A 7,142-nucleotide genomic window follows, 5' to 3' on the forward strand; every position below is an offset into this window, starting at 1 on the left:
AATTTCAAACATTAGTCACATTGTTGAAATACTCATCTGATATTAATAATTTGTTCTTCAGTAAGAAATAGAATTCTTCACAGCAAATGCCCCAGAGTTGCCTCACTCAATTACTACAGCCATTAAAAACCAAACTGTTCGCTAAATAGGCAATCTTGTTTTGTAGTCTTACTCAACACCTGTAGTTTGTTTTTGTTTTTGTTTTTGTTTTGACAGTCTTGCTCTGTCTCCCAGACTGGAGTGCAGTGGAGCAATCTTGGCTCACTGCAACCTCAGCCTCCCAGGTTCCAGCAATTCTCCCACTCAGCCTCCCCAGTAGCTGGGATTACAGGCGCCCACCACCACGCCCAGGTAATTTTTTGTATTTTCAGTAGAGATGGGGTTTCACCACGTTGCTCAGGCTGGTCTCGAACTCCTAAGCTCAAGTGATCTCCCTGCCTCAGCCTCCCAAAGTGCTGGGATTACAGGTGTGAGCCACTGTGCCTGGCCTGAACACCTGTAGTTCTACCCTCTGTTGTTCCACTAGGCACTACGTTTATCTGGATAAGTAACAGAAGGTTGCATCTGACAGATACTAACACTAACCTTACACACTGTATGAAAAAACCTAGCACCGTTATGTGTGCTTGCTATAGGTGTACATCTGATGCACATGAAAGCAGATGAGGTTCACACCCTTTGGGGACAGGAGAGTTTACTTTGCCTTGACTGGTTCTCGTTCTCACTAGCGAACCCTAAATTTTTGTTTATAATGATACTCTTTTTAAAAATCCTGTAACATTGATGGTAAAGGGAGACCATTAATTCCATCATATGTAGTGCACCTGCAGATTACTGTACAACAGATATACTACAGCTAAAAGGGCAAGTCCTATCTAGTAATATAGTAAGCAACGGTTCAAAAAACATGCAATAACTGGGATCTTTATAATGTTCTTTTTTATTAAACTATAAGTGCTGGGATACATGTGCAGAACATGCAGGTTTGTTACATAGGTATACATGTGCCATGGTGGTTTGCTGCACTCATCAACCCATCATCTACATTAGGTATTTCTCCTAATGCTATCCCTCCCCTAGCTCCCCACTCCCCGACAGGCCCTGGTGTGTGATGTTCCCCCCACAACCCCCATGCCATGTCCATGTGTTCTCATTGTTCAATTCCCACTTATGAGTGAGAACATGCGGTGTTTGGTTTTCTGTTCCTGTGTTAGTTTGCTGAGAATGATGGTTTCCAGCTTCATCCATGTCCCCGCAAAGGACATGAACTCATCATTTTTTTATGGCTGCTATAATGTTCTTAAAGTCCTGTTACAGTGGAGGAGTGAAATAAACAGGGGTCATGGGCATCAAAACCAAAGTTGTGATTACTGCTCAATTCAGGCCTGCAGGGATCTGTTGTAGCCCCAGAAGTTCACAGAGAAGAGGCAGTCCCTTTGCCCAGCTTCCCTGAGCAAAAATGTGTCTTCACATTTCCCTTCTAGAAGGGCTTCTGATTCATAACGGTCCATCACTCTCCAATAACAAGGATTGCCTGTAGTCTGAAGCAGTATCTGTAATCAGCCTGTGTGTGGACTTCCCAAGCTCCCTGTCTGCTAACATGGGCATGTACCTCATGCTGCTTCTGCCCTCCATGGCTGCAAACACAGGGTGGCTGTATCCTCTTTCAGGTCACAATTAGCATGTGGAACTGCAGAACTGTCCCCACTTATTTCAGTCATTCCAGGAGCCAACTTTGGTCCCAGTTTATTTAATGGATTAACCTGTGCAGTCGCTTCAAACATACGCATTTGTGCATCGGGAGGGGGATCAACCCCTTCTTCAATACTAAGCAGTCTTCTCTCTAAACTATCTTCATCTTCTGTAGAAACCAAATATGGGGCTGGGTGAGGTGGCGCACGCCTGTAATCCCAGCACTTTGGGAGGCCGAGGTGTGCCGATCACCCGAGGTCAGGAGTTCAAGAGCAACCTGGCCAACATGGCGAAAATCTATCTCTACTAAAATACACAAAAATTAGCTGGGCGTGGTGGCGGGCATCTGTAATCCCAGCTACTCAGGAGGCTGAGACAGGAGAATCACTTGAACCCAGGAGGCAGAGGTTGCAGCGAGCCAAGGTTGTAGTGAGCCAAGATTACACCACTGCACTCCAGCCTGGGCAATGGATTGAGACTCCGTCTCAAAAAAAAGAAAAAAAAAACCCCAAAGATGGATCAAATGCATCAAAAAATGTTGAATGTGGGCTCACAGGAGCTGTATGCTGTTTAATCAAATGCCATTTGGGGGATAAATCTGAGCCAGCAGGAAAAGGGCATTTCTCCAGCATTAATTCAGAAAAATAGATTTTTCTTTTATTGGAAAAGAGAGGCTTTGACTGCTTGTTATAAGTTCTCATGGGAAAACACAAGCCCACAGTATCCTGCAACCTGTCTCAGAGAGCGACTTCCCTACAGTTCTTCTGGAAACATTGTCCATGTCCTGTACAGAGCTTAGCACCTCTCTCTCTTTTGAAGTCCACTTTGAGTTCTACCAAACTTTTTTTTTTTTTTATACTTTAAGTTTTAGGGTACATGTGCACAATGTGAAGGTTAGTTACATATGTATACATGTGCCATGCTGGTGCACTGCACCCACTAACTCGTCATCTAGCATTAGGTATATCTCCTAATGCTATCCCTCCCCCCTCCCCCCACCCCACAACAGTCCCCAGAGTGTGATGTTCCCCTTCCTGTGTCCATGTGTTCTCATTGTTCAATTCCCACCTATGAGTGAGAATATGCGGTGTTTGGTTTTTTGTTCTTGCGATAGTTTACTGAGAATGATGATTTCCAATTTCACCCATGTCCCTACAAAGGACATGAACTCATCATTTTTTATGGCTGCATAGTATTCCATGGTGTATATGTGCCACATTTTCTTAATCCAGTCTATCATTGTTGGACATTTGAGTTGGTTCCAAGTCTTTGCTATTGTGAATAATGCCACAATAAACATATGTGTGCATGTGTCTTTATAGCAGCATGATTTATAGTCCTTTGGGCATATACCCAGTAATGGGATGGCTGGGTCAAATGGTATTTCTAGTTCTAGATCCCTGAGGAATCGCCACACTGACTTCCACAAGGGTTGAACTAGTTTACAGTCCCACCAACAGTGTAAAAGTGTTCCTATTTCTCCACATCCTCTCCAGCACCTGCTGTTTCCTGACTTTTTAATGATTGCCATTCTAACTGGTGTGAGATGGTATCTCATTGTGGTTTTGATTTGCATTTCTCTGATGGCCAGTGATGGTGAGCATTTTTTCATGTGTTTTTTGACTGCATAAATGTATTCTTTTGAGAAGTGTCTGTTCATGTCCTTCGCCCACTTTTTGATGGGGTTGTTTGTTTTTTTTCTTGTAAATTTGTTGGAGTTCATTGTAGATTCTGGATATTAGCCCTTTGTCAGATGAGTAGGTTGCAAAAATTTTCTCCCATTTTGTAGGTTGCCTGTTCACTCTGATGGTAGTTTCTTTTGCTGTGCAGAAGCTCTTTAGTTTAATTAGATCCCATTTGTCAATTTTGGCTTTTGTTGCCATTGCTTTTGGTGTTTTAGACATGAAGTCCTTGCCCATGCCTATGTCCTGAATGGTAATGCCTAGGTTTTCTTCTAGGGTTTTTATGTTTTTAGGTCTAATGTTTAAGTCTTTAATCCATCTTGAATTGATTTTTGTATAAGGTGTAAGGAAGGGATCCAGTTTCAGCTTTCTCCATATGGCTAGCCAGTTTTCCCAGCACCATTTATTAAATAGGGAATCCTTTCCCCACTGCTTGTTTTTATCAGGTTTGTCAAAGATCAGATAGTTGTAGATAGGCGGCGTTATTTCTGAGGGCTCTGTTTTGTTCCATTGATCTATATCTCTGTTTTGGTACCAGTACCATTCTGTTTTGGTACCAGTACCATGCTGTTTTGGTTACTGTAGCCTTGTAGTATAGTTTGAAGTCAGGTAGCGTGATGCCTCCAGCTTTGTTCTTTTGGCTTAGGATTGACTTGGCAATGCGGGCTCTTTTTTGGTTCCATATGAACTTTAAAGTAGTTTTTTCCAATTCTGTGAAGAAAGTCATTGGTAGCTTGATGGGGATGGCATTGAATCTGTAAATTACCTTGGGCAGTATGGCCATTTTCATGATATTGATTCTTCCTACCCATGAGCATGGAATGTTCTTCCATTTCTTTGTATCCTCTTTTATTTCCTTGAGCAGCGGTTTGTAGTTCTCCTTGAAGAGGTCCTTCACGTCCCTTGTAAGTTGGATTCCTAGGTATTTTATTCTCTTCGAAGCAATTGTGAATGGGAGTTCACTCATGATTTGGCTCTCTGTTTGTCTGTTGTTGGTGTATAAGAATGCTTGTGATTTTTGTACATTGATTTTGTATCCTGAGACTTTGCTGAAGTTGCTTATCAGCTTAAGGAGATTTTGGGCTGAGATGATGGGGTTTTCTAGATATACAATCATGTCTGCAAACAGGGACAATTTGACTTCCTCTTTTCCTAATTGAATACCCATTATTTCCTTCTCCTGCCTAATTGCCCTGGCCAGAACTTCCAACACTATGTTGAATAGGAGTGGTGAGAGAGGGCATCCCTGTCTTGTGCCAGTTTTCAAACGGAATGCTTCCAGTTTTGCCCATTCAGTATGATATTGGCTGTGGGTTTGTCATAGATAGCTCTTATTATTTTGAGATATGTCCTATCAATACCTAATTTATTGAGAGTTTTTAGCATGAAGGGTTGTTGAATTTTGTCAAAGGCCTTTTCTGCATCTATTGAGATAATCATGTGGTTTTTGTCTTTGGTTCTGTTTATATGCTGGATTACATTTATTGATTTGTGTATATTGAACCAGCTTTGCATCCCAGGGATGAAGCCCACTTGATCATGGTGGATAAGCTTTTTGATGTGCTGCTGGATTCGGTTTGCCAGTATTTTATTGAGGATTTTTGCATCAATGTTCATCAAGGATATTGGTCTAAAATTCTCTTTTTTGGTTGTGTCTCTGCCAGGCTTTGGTATCAGGATGATGCTGGCCTCATAAAATGAGTTAGGGAGGATTCCCTCTTTTTCTATTGATTGGAATAGTTTCAGAAGGAATGGTACCAGTTCCTCCTTGTACCTCTGGTAGAATTCGGCTGTGAATCCATCTGGTCCTGGACTCTTTTTGGTTGGTAAGCTATTGATTATTGCCACAATTTCAGCTCCTGTTATTGGTCTATTCAGAGATTCAACTTCTTCCTGGTTTAGTCTTGGGAGCGTGTATGTGTCGAGGAATTTATTATTGCCACAATTTCAGCTCCTGTTATTGGTCTATTCAGAGATTCAACTTCTTCCTGGTTTAGTCTTGGGAGCATGTATGTGTCGAGGAATTTGTCCATTTCTTTTAGATTTTCTAGTTTATTTGCGTAGAGGTGTTTGCAGTATTCTCTGATGGTAGTTTGTATTTCTGTGGGATCGGTGGTGATATCCCATTTATCATTTTTTACTGCATCTATTTGATTCTTCTCTCTTTTTTTCTTTATTAGTCTTGCTAGCGGTCTATCAATTTTGTTGATCCTTTCAAAAAACCAGCTCCTGGATTCATTAATTTTTTGAAGGGTTTTTTGTGTCTCTATTTCCTTCAGTTCTGCTCTGATTTTAGTTATTTCTTGCCTTCTGCTAGCTTTTGAATGTGTTTGCTCTTGCTTTTCTAGTTCTTTTAATTGTGATGTTAGGGTGTCAATTTTGGATCTTTCCTGCTTTCTCTTGTGGGCATTTAGTGCTATAAATTTCCCTCTACACACTGCTTTGAATGCATCCCAGAGATTCTGGTATGTTGTGTCTTGGTTCTCATTGGTTTCAAAGAACATCTTTATTTCTGCCTTCATTTCGTTATGTACCCAGTAGTCATTCAGGAGCAGGTTGTTCAGTTTCCATGTAGTTGAGCAGTTTTGAGTGAGATTCTTAATCCTGAGTTCTAGTTTGATTGCACTGTGATCTGAGAGATAGTTTGTTATAATTTCTGTTCTTTTACATTTGCTGAGGAGTGCTTTACTTCCAAGTATGTGGTCAATTTTGGAATAGGTGTGGTGTGGTGCTGAAAAAAATGTATATTCTGTTGATTTGGGGTGGAGAGTTCTGTAGATGTCTATTAGGTCCGCTTGGTGCAGAGCTGAGTTCAATTCTTGGGTATCCTTGTTGACTTTCTGTCTCGTTGATCTGTCTAATGTTGACAGTGGGGTGTTAAAGTCTCCCATTATTAATGTGTGGGAGTCTAAGTCTCTTTGTAGGTCACTCAGGAGTTGCTTTATGAATCTGGGTGCTCCTGTATTGGGTGCATATATATTTAGGATAGTTAGCTCTTCTTGTTGAATTGATCCCTTTACCATTATGTAATGGCCTTCTTTGTCTCTTTTGATCTTCGTTGGTTTAAAGTCTGTTTTATCAGAGACTAGGATTGCAACCCCTGCCTTTTTTTACTTTCCATTTGCTTGGTAGATCTTCCTCCATCCTTTTATTTTGAGCCTATGTGTGTCTCTGCACGTGAGATGGGTTTCCTGAATACAGCACACTGATGGGTCTTGACTCTTTATCCAATTTGCCAGTCTGTGTCTTTTAATTGGAGCATTTAGTCCATTTACATTTAAAGTTAATATTGTTATGTGTGAATTTGATCCTGTCATTATGATGTTAGCTGGTTATTTTGCTCGTTAGTTGATGCAGTTTCTTCCTAGTCTCGATGGTCTTTACATTTTGGCATGATTTTGCAGCGGCTGGTACCGGTTCTACCAAACTTTTTATCAGTATCCAATGAATCCTGGGTCACTGTAACAGAAATGTTTCTCTTCCAACCCCATAGAGCATGTCAAAAGTAGAAATCTGTTTGTGCAAGTCTTGTTCCTGGGGTAACACAAAAATCATTATCCTTTTTGATAATTATTTCAACAATTTGAGGGATTTCAGTGGCACAATGTTGGTTTCTCTTTGAAGAATTCTTTGAAGGGCCTGGCATGCCAGGTGTAAGGCAACATTTTCTCTTAAGGGACTACTTTGTTGCTGAGCAGCTGCGTCTCCTATATTGATATTTTTTCTTTTTGACAAATATCTGTCGGAGTTCATATCCACATTTTCACT

General features: G+C 40.9%; 1 pseudogene; it reads right to left on the minus strand.

The window, feature by feature from the left end:
• Positions 1-694: 694 nt before the first annotated feature.
• On the minus strand, positions 695-7,142 carry LOC129023890 (suppressor of cytokine signaling 5-like; annotated as a pseudogene).

Source organism: Pongo pygmaeus, chromosome X (assembly GCF_028885625.2).
Source record: "Pongo pygmaeus isolate AG05252 chromosome X, NHGRI_mPonPyg2-v2.0_pri, whole genome shotgun sequence".
NCBI classification, from domain to species: Eukaryota; Metazoa; Chordata; class Mammalia; order Primates; family Hominidae; genus Pongo; species Pongo pygmaeus.